The sequence below is a fragment of the Chlamydotis macqueenii genome, chromosome 8 (genome assembly GCF_036417535.1).
Source record: "Chlamydotis macqueenii isolate bChlMac1 chromosome 8, bChlMac1.mat, whole genome shotgun sequence".
NCBI lineage: Eukaryota > Metazoa > Chordata > Aves > Otidiformes > Otididae > Chlamydotis > Chlamydotis macqueenii.
Genome location: NC_141563.1, coordinates 7,933,833 through 7,951,954, shown reverse-complemented (window position 1 = coordinate 7,951,954; position 18,122 = coordinate 7,933,833). Strand labels below are relative to the sequence as shown.

Here is an 18,122-nt window from a genome sequence, read left to right as displayed (position 1 = left end):
ATTGGTCCACCTTTCAGTGTCGTGTGGACCTATTCAGCTTCCTCTGGATGTCAGTGGACTTCAGTTTGAAAACCTCTGTGTTTGTGTATGTGTGTATCTAAAAAAAAAACCCCAGAAATATAAAAACTGTAACCAATTGCTTTTACAAAACAATGTAGAGGCTTTATTCTTTTTCCGATTTTTTTTTCTTACTTTGTAAGTCTCCTTTATCCACCTCATGATGCCATGGATGACATGAATAAAAATATCTTTTGGAGGTTGCAGTTTCCTGTAACCTGACTACTTCAGGCAATGAGTTGCTGTTACAGGAGATATAAGTTTTAAAAGCTCTTGGGTGGCTAGCTGAGCTATCTTGCAGAACTCTTTCACCTTAAATTAATCATTAAATTTGGGCTCAAGAAGAAATGTTGATTAGGAGCTAGTTTTAGAGTTGGATGTGGTTTATTTTTTTTTAATTCTTGCCTTTGCAGTGTGAAATGCAGTTAACTCTAACTCCTTTGAATCAAGCGGGAGTTCCATTTAACAAGTAAACCTTTGCAACTGAAGGACTCTGAAACTGGTGGATTTTTTTCTTTTCTGTCTTGCCACCCAATATATTAGTGGCCTACTGAATTTAATAAGAGGCCTTAAGTTGATTATAGAGTGCTAGAAACTGCTTTGTGTCAAATGAAACAGGTTTGTTACCCTGACCTTTCTGATTTAGATGAATCACACGGGTAAATGCAGGGTTGGCTGACAATTCAGATCAGACAGACTTTTCCACTCTTATCTTAAATTTGTTCTTATCACTTATTTCCATTTTATTAATTACTTAGCTTAGAGGAATGCTCCAAATATGTGCAAGACAGGGGAAGGATATGAAATTTGGAACATGGTCATCAAGAAGACTATTTGAAGTATGGATTCACATCTGCTGTCATTAAAGATGAAAATTTTTTTTGGCTATGATGGCCATTAAAACCAAGTACTGAAATAAACTGTGCTTAGAACCAGACCTTCAAATAATTTTATCAAATTGTTGAACCAAGACTTCAAAAAATAATGAAGTACATTCATTTACATTGCTCTCGCAATATTATTAATAGAATTTTTTTTGTAAAAGCAAAAAGGGGTTCTGTACTGTTACTAAATAATTTTTAAAAATTCTTTATCTCATCCTTTTTTACTTTATAATTTCTCTTTGTTTTATAATGTACAGAATATGAGTACAGTGGTATGACTATTGAATTTTATGTAAATAAATATACATCTATTGGGGAGCGTACTCAAAAATTTTTACTAATGGAGAGGATGATAAAAAAATTTGGAGACCAGTGATTTAAACCATGTATCCTGTCTGCCACCATAATGTGGTTATAAAGGATTTCACAGACTTTTCTAATTTTCATTTCAAGTTATCAACACAATGTTGCTCTGTTTTGCCATTTGTATTTATTAGCTTTTTCCATGCCATATCTGATGGGCGTTCATATCACATCCCATGTGGACATTTGCCTTTTATGTTAATTCATAAACAGAAGCAACAAAAACAACAATGAAAAAAAAAACCACCACAAAAAAAACCAAACAAACTATTTCCATGTTTGTCCAGCTGTGACTAGTTATCAAAATCAGTTATACTGGTCAGTAATCTTTGATAACATTTTCCAAGGCTTCTAAAGCAAAAGTCACAAATACCTGCACTGCCTTTCATATTATATGAATGTTTTAATCCTTTATGCTTCAATCACCCTTTTCCCCCTAATAAATTATTTATTCTGTATTTCATATTTCCTTTGCCACTAGCAGTTTAATTTTGTTTCTAGCTTTTCTTTTCAGGGCTTTCTAAGTCTGCTTGATATGGTATTCCCTTCTCATTGCAGTAGTCAACGTCTCTTATCAACAAGCACATGAGAAAGCTTAACAGTAATATACAGAAAAGAGGATGGAGGAGGTAAATCATACCCCTCCATAAGGTGATTTCAAGTTACATATATATAATTTTAGTGCAAATATTAGAATAAAGTATAAAAGAAGTTTGCTGATATCTAGTTGACTGCCAATTTACTGCTCCAGTTCAGGTAAGTTCATGCAAGTTCATGCCCTTTCATACATCAGAGATTTAAAATATGGTTTAAAGGCTTTTTCATGTTGGGGGATGCCTTTAAAAAATAGTGCAATTATTCACAGAATATTTAGAAATATTTACAGAGGGTAAAGAACTTATCTCATCATGGCCATCTTCTATTTACAGCAACAACTGCCTGTGATGACATTGATGGTAATTAATTTTGGTTATCTACCATTGACTGTGTACAAGTACATCTATTTACCTAATGCCGGTTTTTCTGTATAAATACAAAATTATCCTCCTAAACACTTTGATTCATTTAAATGTGTCATTAATATTTGAAATCCTGGAGACCACCATCAGTGCTAAAGACTGTCAGGAAATGCTGCCGCTTCCTTAGTTGAGTACACAACCCATTTATGTAGTGCTGTATTTAATTCACATTGCTGTATTTCAGATGATATTTTGTGATGTCATGATGATTATTTAGTGATGTAATGGAAATTCTGGCATGGGCGTGTTTATTTCTTATGTCCAAATATACCCATGAAATGTCTTATTAAAGGGACAATATATCTATCGTGGTAGGAGTTTAATTGAACTGAATTAATTAGTAGACATCATTTCATTGGACATTTCATTGTAGCAGGAGACATTTCTGGCACAGTAGATGACTTAGGCTGGTTTACAGAATGATTTATTGGAAATAAGGAGTGAAGTAATCAATGTTCTGGACAAAAATACCTATGCTGTATAGGTCCTTAAAATTAAATTTCAATTAATGTATTCGTGTTAGCACAAGATTTCCCACACTCTTTGTGTTTGTTACATGTGTGTGTAGAATATGGTTTTGGAAGATCAGTAGTCATCTACCCTCAAATTGTAATATGCTAAAGATAGAGCAAAGTAGAGCCCTTAAAAATGAGATTTGAAAGCTCCCTACAGTGAAAGTTCAGGGAAATTCAGTTGCTTGAAAGCCTTAAGAAATCTGGTTAAGATTTGAAATTACTGTCTAGAGATGGAGGCTTATCCTGTGGTCAGATCTGAGTTCAAAAGTGAGATTGTTTGGCCAGACTCTCATGCTAGATATGCTCAAACTCAAACTCATCATTAAAATAAAGACTTGAACAAAACATTTTAAACAGTCTCTTTCTAATTATATTTTTCCTTTGTACATCGTCACGGGTTTGTGTTTGTTTACATTAATAATCCTAAAAGAATAAAATGAACAAGCCAAAAAAAATGCTCTTAGTTTAGTGAAGAATACATTCAAACTTGGTAACAAAAGAAATATTTAACTGCAACAAAAACACACAGCTCTCAGCAAAGGAGCTTTAGCAGAGCAAGACGTGTCCTGTCCTCAAGGGCTTTCCAGGTTTAGCACATTCCTATCAAAAATGACTCAGGAAGTTTAACTTTGTCCTGCTGACATTTCCAGGGTCCCATGGGAATTGTTGATCGTTTTAGCACCGAATGCCAGCTTAAAATCCCATCGGCAAAACTGAAAACCAGTAGCACAATGTCAGACGTACGATACGTGAAAAGACACAGGATATTTTTTTCTTTCAGTGATTGACCACCTGCACTGGTTTTTAGTTCCAAACCAAGCTGCTTCCTGAGAACCTTACTGCCACCCATTATTGTTCAATTTTCAAAATTCTACTCCTTCAGTGCTCCAGAGCTTTTGTTTTCCTTTTCATTTAGGGAGAGAATACTTCAAATTTCAGAAACATCTACTGTCTCAAATGGCCCTGAAAATGTTGTGCCTTCAACAACAGGAATACGATGAGAATTACCATTCTCAAACTATTTTGGAAAGCTTTTATTTGTTATTTCTGAATTTGAAAGACAAGGCTTTTTTTTTTTTTTTTTTTGGAAAGACCGTGTCCATAGCACTTTTCTTGTCAAGCCAAAGCAATGCAAAGCTCACTCATGGTTCTTGCAGCGACTTGACGCAGTTATCTCACCAGGCTAGCTGAGAGCTACCATCTCGTTCTGGCCAGAGCTCTTCATGAAAGGAAAAATCAAAGCTGTGAAAAAAATTCAAGATCAGAACAAAAAGTCTAATCAAAAAGACAACAATCTATATTTTTTCATATGCTGCCTACATGTATCTGCTGAATTTTCCAATCAGATTTTTTCACAGCTAAAATCAGAAAGAAATGAGAATGTTCTTTTCCTCTTGGAAGCTGATACCTGTATTTTACATCAAAAGTGGGTAACATAATGCATCATTAAGACAAGGAGCATAAATTCTGGAGAAGGCAAGGCACACATTTACTTCCACAAAATGTTCAGATTGCTCTATTGTAGCAAACAAAACAACCATTTTACAAAAGGCAAAATAATGACTCTCTGAGGGTGGGAGGCAATTTTAAAAGTAAGGTCACATAAAGTAGTAAAGCTTGCAACAAGAATTAGGCTAGAGTAAATAAGAAAGACAGCAGTATCATTTTTAATAGAAATTCTTGAGGCTACATTGATAGAAACACGCATTTTTAGTGCTACTCAGACCACAAGCAAAGCTGTAGAAATCTAACTGAGCCTGTTTGTTTTATTGCACAGCCCTGAAACACGGCTTCAAATGGATACCGAATTTTAAAGATATGAGCTGTAAAATTATCTCATCATACAACAGATGGAAGATGAAGATTATATTCTTAAATCAGTGTATTTAAGACAAGTGCATTCAACTTCCAGAAAAAAAAAATGATGCTGTAAAAGGAATGTACTGGTGATAAATCCATATACAGCAGAGAACTTTTGTTAAGCTCAATCACGCAGAATTATTTTAGCAAGACGAAGAAGGATTTCTGATCTTCAGTCCATGACCACATTTCCTGAAAGGTCTTATTTGTTCCCTTGTTACATGCTGAAATCTCCCTTTTAAGGATGAAAGGTCCATGGCAATCAAATGACACACGAGCGTCAAATCCTTGACTCTCCTGACGGTACTTGGGATGGATTTTCATTCAATTTGGGTACCCATTTTTGACCTTCGTTGATACAGAAGAGCAAGCACAGAATATGACATCAAACTGGCATTTCCTTCCTTCTCAGCCAGTTGTTGTCTACAGGAATATAGGCAGGTCTATTCCTTACCTTTGAGGCCAATTTGCTTTCACCTCTGTGGTTGATAATCTTAACATTTACCAAAGCAAGCTCTGTCTTAAAAGTATTTGTGTTCCTGGTGCTTCCTTTTTTATTTCTCCCACTCCTGGTTACTTCAGACCCTTCATTTTCTGGCATGTAAAAAGCCAATTTCCATCTTAAATGCATCACCTCTGGTCAGGTTTTTTTCTTTGGGTTTTTTTTTTTTTTTGTTTTTGTTTGTTTGTTTGTTTTGGGGTTTTTTTGGCATTGACATATTCTACTACCTTCAGAGGGTCTTGTTCATATACATCCAGTAGGATTAAGTGCACCCTCAGCAAGTTCACTGACAACACCAACCTGTCTGGTGCAGTCAACACACTGGAGGAAAGGGATGCCGTCTAGAGGGACCTTGACAGGCTGGAGAGGTGGGGCCATACAAACCTCATGAAGTTCAATAAGGCCAAGTGAAAAGTTCTGCACATGGATCAGGGCAATCCCAAGCACAAATACAGGCTGGGAAAAGAATGGAGTAAGAGCAGTCCTGAGGAGAACGACTCGGGGGTACTGGTGGATGAGAAGCTCAACATGAGCCAGCAATGTGTATCTGCAGTCCAGAAACCAACCACATCCTGGGCTGCATCAAAAGGAGCGTGACCAGCAGGTTGAGGGAGGTGAGTCTTCCCCTTTCTATTCCACTCACGTGACAACCCACCTGGAGTACTGTGTCCAGCTCTGGAGCATCTCTCCTATGAGGACAGGCTGAGAAAGCTGGGGTTGTTCAGCCTGGGGAAGAGAAGGCTCCTAGGAGACCTTATAGCGGTCTTCCAGTAACTCAGGGGGCCTACAGGAAAGATGGGGAGAGATTCTTTAGCAGGGTCTGTTGTGATAAAACAAGGGGTAATGGTTTTAAAAATAGAGAGAGGTAGATTTAGACTTTGTATAAGGAAGAATTTTTTTTACAATGAGGGTGGTGAAACACTGGAACAGGTTTCCTGGGTAAGTGGGCAATGCTGCATCCTTGAAGATGTTCAAGGCCAGGTTGGATGGAGCTCTGAACAACCTGATCTGGTTGGAGATGTCCCTGCTCCTTGCAGGGGGGTTGGACTGGATGGGCTTGAAAGGTCTCTTTCCACCCAAAACATTCTATGATTCTATGTTCTTCCTCCTGAGTTTCTTTGGTGGATGAAATATGTTACAGAAATAGAATTATATTTTTGCTGTCATGTAAAATTCTTATCTTGAATGGAACAAAAACCACAGGCATGACAAGACACACTTGAGCTGGAACATCATAGTAAATTTAGATAAAAAATATCAAAGACAAGATACAATCTTATCTCACAGAGTCAGGAAGAAAACACAAATCATAACAGCATTTTCCAGAATGATCATCTTGGAGGTCCCATAATGTCTGGCCATGTTTAAACACAACAAATCCCCTCTAGTCAAGCGTCTGTGAAAGAGGAGTAGGGTAAACATGCTCCCTTTAGTTGAATGAATGCAGCCTGAATTCCCTCTCTTTTATCCTCTTCCGACATGTGGAGCAGTAGGGAACCATGCTAACTACTGCTCTTTGAACAAAACACACATCAACAGAAGGAAAGACAGGAAACATGGAGGATAAACAATGACATCACATGAGTCCAAGAGGAGAATTGCTATAAAGATCATCTTTTACACCTTTAATTTTCATCTGCTCACCTAATTATCCACTCATTAGATTCTGAAATTCATCTACAGAAAAAAAAAATAAAAGTGGTTATCAGGCTGAAAGACAGAAAATTATTTAAACAAAACTGAAATTAAAAAACATTACTGGCTTCTGAGGTAACAAAGAAGTGCAGTACTGTAATTATGAGTAGTACAGTTTGAATCTCCAAAGGTTTCATGAAAAGCTCACTTGTTAATACTTTGGAAAACATATACGAATAACCACGATCTGCAGTGCATAAAAGCACTGATGTGTAATATTTGATATTTCCTGTTTATTGCTGATAAAAATAACTGCTGTCTTAAATATTTTGAGAATCTTCGAAACACCTACAAGCCCTTTAGGAAAGGTTTCCATTCCGCTGCCAAATGTGAGTTTATAACATATCACATATTTAGTAGACTATAGTCTGAGCAATTTCAATTAAAAAAATATTCTGGTTGGATGAATGTAAGATTTGTATTGCTTTGGAATAAGGAAAACAAAGATCTAAAATGTTATTCTACTAAAAAAAAAGTTTTCTAAAACGTCTGTACAAAAAAAAAAAAAAAAAAAAAAGGAATGTGACAGCTGTTGTGGACTGAATAGAAGTGGGATCCCAGCAGGATGGCTGTCAGAAGAGTAAAAGCAAGAAAAACTACTGGGCCCAGATAAAGACAGTTTATTACATGAAGCAAAGCTGAGCATGCAAGCAAAGTATAATAAGGTATTCATTCACTTTTTCCTATCGGCAGACAGATGTCCAGCCATGCCTTGGAAAACAGAGCCCCAGTGTATGTAACCGTTACCTGGGCACACAAACCCCATCGCCACAGATGTCCCTCATTTCTCCTTTCCCTGGGCTTTTACTGATGAGTATGAATGATGATGGTATGGAGTATCCCTTTGGCCAGTTCAAGTCAAGGAATTTGCACAACCATCCTCTGAAATTTCCACAGACACAACTGAAATGGGTAGGAAAAATCTCATCCCTAAAGCTGAGTTCTTCGTGGATAAGTGAAAAAAAAGTACCTGAGGTTTATTGGCAAGGATATACTGAAACAGATGTTTTTCACCTAATTAAAATACCCTTATTCAATCTCAAATTCATTTTAGAAACTATATTAAATACTCCTGAAATTATTATGTCTGACAGAAAAATTCCTTGATCTAATGTCTTATGAAGTGTGGACGAGTTCATAGTCATTCAAATGAAACTAAAATTTCTTCATTCCTATACAAACTGCAGGTAAAATTCTTACCATGATACTGAGAATCATTAAGATGCTTGTGAATTCTGCTGTTTCTTTGCATGAGGTTCAACCTTGCCATCTTTCCTATAGCTTGAATATTCATTATTACAGTTTCTTTTCAAAACGTTCCTCTAGAGTGAAATAGAAGAGATAATGTTAAACACAAGCTGCTGTGGTTCTTTAACATTTCCCTTCATTGTGTTTGAAAAACGCACTTTGCGCTGGTTTGGAAATAAACACAGGGTATGGTCACTCCCTTCCAAAATCACGCACTGATTTTAAAGTTATCTTCTGAGGCACAGAAAACAGCCTTGTTTCTATTGACCCTGCTTATTGTACATACACCCCCCTAGAGTTATCTGCACAAATGTCCACAGCAAATTATCAGATGCCAGTGAGAACCTCATGGAACAATGTATGATTTCTTTTTCTTTTTTTTTTTTTTTCCCCCCCCGATCATGTACTGTATTACTTTGTCCAACAGCATGTAGTCCTAAAACAGGTATCTTTCTTCTCACCTTCCTGTTTTTCTTACACATTCTGAGGACCCAGTCAACCCTTTTTTATTAATTGCTAAAGTAAAATAGTGATAACAGAAATTTCCAAGTTATTAGTGTTCATTTTTATTCCTCCATTGCATACTGTCTCCTCATCTGTCCCTTCAGGTATTCTGTTGAACATGGCTTCCCAGATCCCAGTTTTTCCTAGCCTATGTTTTGGCACTCATCTCTCAAAGTCAGCATTCCGTCTCTTCACTGGTTCAAATTTCCATGTTGATTTTTCACACAGCAATAAAATCTTTAGGTCCTTGGAAGGAGATTTCTCCCAGACTTTACAATTTCATTACTCTTGCATTGGACAGGTGTTAGAAGAGGGCAAGCAGCCTAGCCACACCTCACATCCTAGGGTGTCAGTGCACGGACACTATAAAGCATGGGCATCAGCTCCTGTGGAAGGTACTGGAGTTCAGTGGCGATATCAAGTACACAAAGCTTGGGGATAGGAACAATCTGTTTCAGAGGGGATTGTGTGTGTATGTGCATGCTTACTTGTGTAGTGGGCTTGGGCATGTGGATGAACTAAGCTTCTGCAGTACTTTATTCATTTTTTTCAACTAAATTTATGTTTTGCTGCCTAAACTTATTTACCTTGTATTGGTCCTTATTTCAGCATCACCAATACTAGCAGTGATTTTGGGAATCAGGAGTTCATACAGCCTTTCATGTGAGTAACAAAAACATTCCAGGGGGTAGGGCTAAACATTTCAGAATCAGCTCTGCATTCAGGTTCGCAGGACAACAGGAATTGGCTTGCAAGATAACAGGAAGATTCTAGTCCTGTGTTTTAACTGAATTTCCATTGTTCAGATGATGGTTTGACATTTTGACAATGTTGAGACAAATACTCGACACAGTCTTTTACAGTCATGCTAGTCAGCACGTTTAATGATATGGGCTTGTGGTTGATATATTTTTATTTCTGGCTCCTTATTAACTGTGCTGTGTCATTTATCCTATTTAATCTGCAATTTTCCTTATATTGTCATGAGAGGTACAGTATCTTCTCCACAGAGGTGATGTCCTTGAATCCTTGTGGTCAATATCCTTTTAATACATCAACAACTTGCATCGGAAAGTATTACAGTACACATTAAAAGTCTCCTGAAGGATAAAGTACAGACTAAGGATACAGTTACACATCCCAACCCAAGCTATCTTAAAAACTTGTCACTGCTGAAAAGACAGACTCCTACTACACACCTTCCTACTGCTTGCCTGCTCTGCTTTGCTCTCAGGCATGCCTTTTTTCTTCTCTCCCACAACTGTCTTGTGTCTACTCTGAAGCTTGTCAGATTCTATGCTCAACCAGGGCACCTAAGAATACCAACAGCCAATACCAAGCAGAAAATAAGGGAATAGTTTTCTGATACATTGGAAAGCTAAGGATCAGTTCAGGAAAATAAATGACAAGCACAGCTGTCAAAATAATGTGGAAGCCAGAACTAGGTGCCTGTTGGCAGAAAAGTGGCAGGGCAATATTATGTTGCCCTTCGGCTCAGCTCTGTTGTTTTGAAGGAGACTAATGATGTACATGTGCCTATATGTCTTGTTCAAACCGTTAGCTTTGAAAGCGAGTTATTTTTCTCTTTTACACACAGTAAAGGTTGTGAAAAAGAGACAGAATGGATATTCAGCAAGCTGTTTCTGTGAGCATGCATTGCACTATTATTTAGCAGTCAGAAGTAGGACACTCTGGGAATACAGCTGCCAAGAGGAGCCAGGAAGCAGGTTGTTGCTGGTAGAATTGCAATTTGTTTCTTCACTGTCCTTCATGTAGAATTGATGTATAGAAATGTAACCTGGTGTATACATACCAAGGCTCAGTTACTCCTTTTGAGTTACGTTTCATTTTCCTGTACATAAGTTGACACTACTTTTCAGTTCTTCGAGCTTTATAAGTGTGCTGTGTGCCCCTTCCAAAGATGTGGGACTGAAAAGGGGGGGTGGGGGGGGAAAGCCAAAGGAAAACCAGGTTAGATTTCTTTGAGAAAATCCTACCTTCACATCAAAACAGCCCAAATCCTGAACTTAATTTAGCAGGCAAAAGGTTCAAAGCCATTTTCTGATCTCATTTTCCCTGGTTGATTTGTTCTGGTGCAACTGCCCCGATAAAACAGCTTGTCCAAAATCCTGCTGCTGACAAACCACCTCTGTCTGCTGGTGCGGTATGTCAACCCCAGCCAACAACTCAAAACCCACTAGCAGCACACTCAGCCCTCCCCCAACACCCTGCCAGCAGGATAGGCGAGATAAAGAGCAAAAGCTGAAAACTCATGTGTCAAGACAAAGACAGTTTAATAGATGGAGCTTCCATGATAATAAATACAGTTTTATCATACAGTTTGACAAGACCAGCAGAAAACATATGGTTGATTGAAATTCCTGAAATACTGGCATTTCTGGAAAACTGTTGTGAAATCCCATGACTCTCTAGTGTGCTCTCACTAAGATCAATAGAAGTTTCGTTGCTGAGTTATCAAGAGAGGGGTGAATCTCTTGCACTGAAGTTTAAAGGTGGCATAAAAATCCCCCCAACTGTAATTAGAAAGTTCATTGAATAATTAATATAAGTTCTCTCATGACCTAGTGGAAACAGGGCACTGAAATGGCAACAGAATGAAGTCACTTACACATTGGATAATTACTTGAATAATAGAATTTCTATTTAACTTCCAGTAAATGTCTTCTCACTCCCAGGAACAAAGTCAGCACCTTACAGCAATTAAGTACCCACCTCAAGCAAACCTTAGAAGGAACAGACCTTCTAAGCATCTATTTCTTGGACTTCTGACGCACGATCACTGCTGGTTTTCTTTCAATGTTTATAAGTTAATAATCTTTCTTCACAGATGGTGACATAGAAATTATATTTGTCCAATCTAAATAGCACCTGGAATGCAAATTTAAAAAAGAAGTAATCAGATTTATGTTAGATGACAATGACAGCATATGTAAAGGACACATGGAAGTGCCAAAGAAACTTCTAGCTCAACCATTCCCTTCTGGCTTTTCAGTTCCAAAACAGGTGGGGAATCATCCAAGCAGATTGTGTCTCAGGGTTAACTCAGTCCTCCCTGACTGCTCTTATTCAGTTAGGAGAGGCTCTTGTCAGACTGGGTAATCGCTTTAAAGAAAAAAAAAAAAAAAAAAACAAACCAAAAGTCTGCAATTTTTGTTATTCATGAAACTTTCAGAAAATATGGTACAAACGTTCTCTAACACAGTTACGGGCACTGTTTCATCTTCTGGTAAGCAGTTTTTACTGCCCATATGCTCAGATCTATTCAGTGGAAGTGTTTCTATACACACACCACAACCTTTAGCATAAGGAAGTTGTTTTCTACAATCAGGGGCAGCTATATTTATGCTTTATTCAAAAACCCATATGAGATAGATGATCTTGTGTGGTTCATACAAATGAGGGCTCAAGCCTGTAACCAATTATTTTGGTGCAGATCCAGGGAAGATCTTGGGAAAATGAAACAGCTTGAGGTGCATCAAATGCTAAACTGCAATGCCAAACCATAGGCAGAACCTCTCTGTACAGTGACAAGTGGGCTTTTTTTTTTTTTACTTCTTTTTACCTCTTTGCCTGTATTCCCACTCTGTGCATGCCAAGCACTGTTAACCCAACACACACACGCTATACTGCCAGATCCACCACAAAGGTGTAGGAGGAAGCACTGGATTTGGTAGTGTCTTGGGAAACTGAGGTAGCCCCATAGAATCAGGACTTTTACAGATGGCAGCCAAAACTTCGTTTACAACAAACAAATTCATAGTCAGAGGATGAAGTATTTGACAGTTACTGTATTTGGTTACTGTTCTCCTTGGCAGCAGGAGTCCTCCATTCAGACCCTGTCCTCCTAAGGAGTACTAGCAGATAAGTCCTTACTCACTGTTCTGGTTTTGTTAGTGAGGGGGGGCCTAAGGTGGTTGCTTCTGTAGGAAACTGCTGGAAGTCGCTCCCCTTTGTTCAGTGGACTCGGCCGGGCCTAGGGCGGACCCACTGCTGGCCAAGGCCGAGCCAATTGGTAGCAGAATGTCCCGTGATAACGTATTTAAGTAGGGGAAAACAGGAAAAAGAGGAGGAGAAGATGTGAAGCAGCTGAGCGGGGGGCAGAGAGGGGGAGGCGCGAGCCTCATGGGCCTTGCAGGCCTCACCCTCTGGCCTCCCGCCGGGCAGCCGACTGGGCCCAACTCGGCCCAGCCTGGCTGCAAGAAGTGGAGAGGAGATGAGAAGTGAATAAGATGTAAAAAGGATCCTGAGAGGCGTCTGCCAGCCTGTTGTGAGGAACGGCTGCAGACGCCAAGGTCAGTGAAGAAGGAGGGGGAGGAGTAATACGGCTTCTGGCCAAGATTCCTCTGCAACTCGTGGTGAAGACCATGGTGGAGCGGGTTGTCCCCCTGCAGCCCATGGAGGTCCACGGAGGGGCAGAGATCCACCTGCAGCCCGTGGAGGACCCCAGGCCGGAGCAGGTGGAGGCCTGAAGGAGGCTGTGGCCCGTGGAGGGCCCGCTGGGACAGCTGTTCTAGAGGTACTGCACCCCGTGGAAGAGATGACCCACGCCGGAGCAGTTCCACGAAGGACTGTGGCCCGTGGGAGGGACCCCACGCTGGAGCAGAGGAGGAATGCGAGGAGTTCTTCCCCCGACGATGATACAGCGGCGTAAAACAACATGTGATGAACTGACCGCGACCCCCATTCCCTTTTCCCCCCCCGTGCCGCTCGGGAGGGGAAGGTAGTAGAGATAATGTTAAGCCTGGGAAGAGGGAGGGGTGGGGGGAGGTTATCTTGTTCCCTGTCTCATTCTCCTGCTAATTTTAGAAATAAATGAATAGTTTTCCCCAAGTCGAGTCTGTTTTGCCCGTGACGGTAACTTTAAGGATTTCTCCCCGTCCTTATCTCAAACCTTGAGCTGTTTTTTCTTATATCATCTCCTCCTATTCTCTCGGAGGGTGGGGGGAGCGAGAGACAGACTGCGTAGTCTGGTCCTGATCAGGGCTGAACTACGACACTCACTAAACTCTAGGCAAAGAATTGAGGCCGCTCAACAATGGTGCTGTACAGAAAAGATATACTCTACCCAACACGTAGTGTAAAAAGGGTCCAGGAATTCACTTAAAATACTGCTGGCCATGGTAGGATTCTCCTGAAGTGAGCATCAAAAGCCACCCATGTATGAACTTGGACCATCTAAAACACGTTACCTCGCTAGCTTGTGAAGATGCTGCAGCTGCAGATTTGAAGAAATGAGAAAGCAGAAATGCAGGAGTTAGGAGGGAAGTCCATAGAGATGGATAGTGAACTATAGACCCATAAATTTCCTTTTTAGCCAAGGAGATTTCTCAGGGCAATGATTTTTTTGTAAATAGAAAATAAAAGTAGTATTTACTGAGCATTAGAATTCTAGGAGGGGGAATAGGAGTTGAGTAGGACTTCAGGTTTATTTGAGATAAATTGAGGGAATAAGGAATAGAAAGTTGATAGAACTTGTGGACATGTGAGAAAAGAAAAGACAATGACTAATATTTGAAAAAAAATAGGAAAGGAGAAGTTACATCATCCACTCTGAAAGCTTTTCAAAGAACATGTGACAGCTGCTGCACTTGGTTCTCTCTCAAAATGTAAAAAACAGAAGCGCTCTTCGAAAGCATTTTTACAAGCCTGAGTTCCAGGGATGAATCAGCTTTTGGCAGGCATGATTTAGCAGTAGCCCTAGAGGGATCAAGCTCTTGGAATGTGAATAAGGATGACCAGAGTCCTCCCAGCAGGTTGTTAAATTAGCAGGAGGCAGAGGGAAGAAGTGAACCCTCATTCTAAGGGAGAGGCATGAGACTTCAAAACAGGAGGCATCAAGGTATGTGATCGATAAAAACTGATTAAAAATAGGACCAAAAAAAAAAACCAATAGCTCTGTATTAGCTCAGATGAAAAAAAAAGTCAGAGTCCCTGATGCACATGCTGAATTTTTTAAGAGTTTCTTGAAAACATATTTCAAGATGAAAGCTCCATGAGAGCACATGGAAGGTAAGCAGTTTAGTCAGCAATTCAAGTGCAACTTCAGTTTCATGCAAGTGTTCTGATACATAGAGGAAATTTAAGAATATAACATATTTAGAATAAGAACCTGTGTGGTGGACTTACAATATATATTTTTTTAGTTTTAAAATAGCTTCCAAAAAAATTAGACTTGAGAATTGCAAAAGAGCAGCCATTTTTTCAGACATCTAATTGACTATGGTAAGCAGAAATGGCACCTCACATGCCTACCCTTGATGGTACTTTCAAATACTACAATGGTAAACAAGATTTTCATTGTCATTCCTACTAAGAATCTAAAACAACTATTTTATTTCAGAGGTAACATACAGCTCGTGGTGACAATACCTCTGTAAATTTGTTCCTTCTGCATAACCTCTGAAGGTTTCACTCCAGAGACAAAAAGGGGAATAGAGAGAAACAATGAAATAACTTGATCGCTAGGTTGTGACACTTATTTTCTCTGGGTTATTGAGAGTGGTGGATAGTGCATAGCAGTGAGGGAGGTACCTTGCTGTGCATCTCCATGCATAAAATTCAAGGCTGCAAACAGCAGCTGCAGGCTCTGTCACTTCATTCTCCTAATATTCAGCAGCACATGGGTAACAGAGGATGCTTCAGCAGAATTGCCAATAAAGTACAGGACATATTAACTCAGTCCTTCATCTCATACAGAATTATCACTATTCTTCCCTCTGTATTTTTTCTATTCATCTGCCAGTCCTCATAAATGGCCTTGTAGGCCAAGACCATTTATGACCAACTCATGGTTCAAAATACTTTTCTTAAATTATCTCTACATTTTTTCATGGAAGTTCTCCCATCTCTAAGAACAGCAATATATTGTGGCAGATTTTCCAGCCCCACAATATTTTTCTACATCTATATATATAGGTTTACAGCGCTATTACTGTTTACTAATGTGCAAACTTTAACCAGAAAGAAGAACCATTTCTGTCCTTTATAGTAATACAGTACATGTGCGAGCATTCAAGTGTTTGTGTCTGAGTGAATAAGAAGCTTTTATCCTGGGCTTGGTTCACCTGATAAGCTGAACTTTGTGATGCTCCTATCTCCCTACTAGCCTCATGAAAAGTAGGATATAAAATATTCTCTCTAAAAAAATGCAAATTTTATTCAAGAAAAAAAAACAATCACAACTATTATTGCCTCAGATATCACTTTTCAATTGAAATTAAAATTCACAGAAGAACATTTCTCACACATATGTGTCTTGATCTTTCTTGAGACAAGTGACTGAGTAAGTGCAGCCCTACGTAGTACACGTTCTGTGGATAAGTACCAACCTGAAGAGTCCTTCTATGGACTGGATCTAGGAAGTCTGGGATATGAAATTGCTCTTCTTGGGAAAAATTAACGTCACTTAAGTTGGAGTTTACTCCCAACACTTTAGGCTACATCTTCAGCCCTTATATATTGGATCAGTTGTGTTGTTGCCACTAGACAACCACAGAAAAAAAAAAAAACAAAACAGGCTGTGCATCTCAGATAGTTGCTCAGATATGGGCCTGGTGAAGAGTAAAGTCAGAACCATGAATTTTAGGAGAGCGAGATTTCAGTTGCTTAAGGAATTAGTGTATGGGACCTCCTGTCATCATTTAGTCCTACTCAGCAGCTAAAATACCACACAGTTGCTTCCTTCCCCCCACAGTGGGACAGGGAGAAGAATTGGTAAGGAAAAGGCAGCAAAACTCGTGGGCTGAGATAAAAACAGGCTAAGAGAACAACAAAGGAAAAGAAAACAGAGATAGAAAACAAACAAACAGAAAATACTTAAGCACATAATCTACAGTACAAGAGCTCACCATGGATCCTGATGCCCAGCTCCCTCCCAAGTAATAAGAACCTGCCCCTCACCACCATCCCCACTTTATACACTGAGCAGATGTCCCATGGGGTGCAATGGCCCTTGGGCCAATTTGGGTAACCTGTCCCAGCTGTCTCCCCAGCCACAGGTGCCACCAGTTCCTCTCCCAGCTCAGGTGAAAATTACCTCTATCCTAGCTGGTTTTTGTTTTTAAGCTTAGACCACCCCATACTTCATAGATACATAGAAAACTGCAGGGTTGCAAACCCAAAGAATTTTATGCTAAGTGGCTTTAAGATGAAATCATTTAAATGCGGGGTTTTTTGTTTGTTTGTTTGTTTTTCACAGATTAATACAGAAATTTACATACCACTTAAAGCCTCATTTCAAGATAAAGGCAATAGATGAATCTGGTGTGGACATGCAACAGTACTCTTCTCTTTTTTCACTGGTTAATTAACATACATATTCTGTAAATACATTTTTATCACCTTTACATTTTAGTGTATTATTAAAATAATAAACATACCGTGCAGTCAGATACTGCAGAACGGAGTACCCAAAGCACTCTCTTTTGTCCAGGGAAACAAAAAATACACATTTGAACAGTGTTTTATCAATAATATTGAAAACATTTTTGTCAAATATGTGATATATCATGATGAAGGATTAATTGGGAAATGGAGTGATGGAATAATATGAAGTGCAAATGAAAGGTGCAATTAAAACTGATTAATTTCTCGTGGCCATGCAGAATATATTAGGTACTTGTGGAGGGTGTCCCATATGACCAGTACCTCCCTTTTCCTAACAATAAATTAATCATTCAAGTTAAAAAGAGATTCAAGAGATTGATTATGAAGTATTTAATTTGGGAAAAGGCATATATCTTATAAACTTACCAGAATTCTTCATCGGTGAATATCTGCCCCAATAGCCACAAATTACTGGCAACGTATTTTTTAAATGCTGTCTTTAAAAGCACCTCCCAAGGTGAAATTCTGGAGAGAGGGAAAAGGAAAAAAAATATATCTTGGATAAAAGAAGGGGTTTTTTAAAAAGGAAATGATTTAATGAGATTGTGGTACAAGCAACTGCCGGAGCAATTTTGTTAGATAGCCTGACACTGACATCTATTGGCAGAATTCTGAGGAAGAAATTTTGTGTCAAACCGGATTGAAATGAGTAAAAAGCCAGATAAACTTTAAGGTTTCCACCTTCTATAGATATGTATCAGCCTGATTCGATTCAGTCAAATTGCATCAGCTAAGAATCTGATTTGTAATCCCTAAAAACATAAAGGGTAATCGTTCAAACTTGTACAAGCCGTCATAGCGTTACACATTTACCTGTTACAAACATACCTGAAGTGCTGAAAGACTACAGAAACCATTTCAAGCCAGGCAGTTTTAAAATCATGCAAACAGAAAGGAAACTAGTCTAAGTCTAATCATCGCCTTTTGTTCAGATGCTGTGTTTACCATCAAGGCCTGTTCAAATTTTCTTCTGTAAGGAAATTATGATAACCTCATCTGTTATTTTTATGTGTCTTTCCCCCAGACATACTATTCCATCAAACTGTCCATGCAAAGCCAACTTTTCACA

The 18,122-nt window shown here is 38.9% G+C and overlaps 1 long non-coding RNA gene across 1 annotated transcript; it reads right to left on the bottom strand.

The window, feature by feature from the left end:
* Positions 1 to 5,494: 5,494 nt before the first annotated feature.
* On the bottom strand, positions 5,495 to 17,519 carry LOC147599912 (uncharacterized). The gene is made up of 3 exons (XR_015259283.1): positions 17,420 to 17,519; positions 11,381 to 11,536; positions 5,495 to 5,984 (listed from the first exon to the last, which is right to left on the bottom strand). It is a non-coding gene; the product is annotated as an uncharacterized LOC147599912 (long non-coding RNA).
* Positions 17,520 to 18,122: the final 603 nt, after the last annotated feature.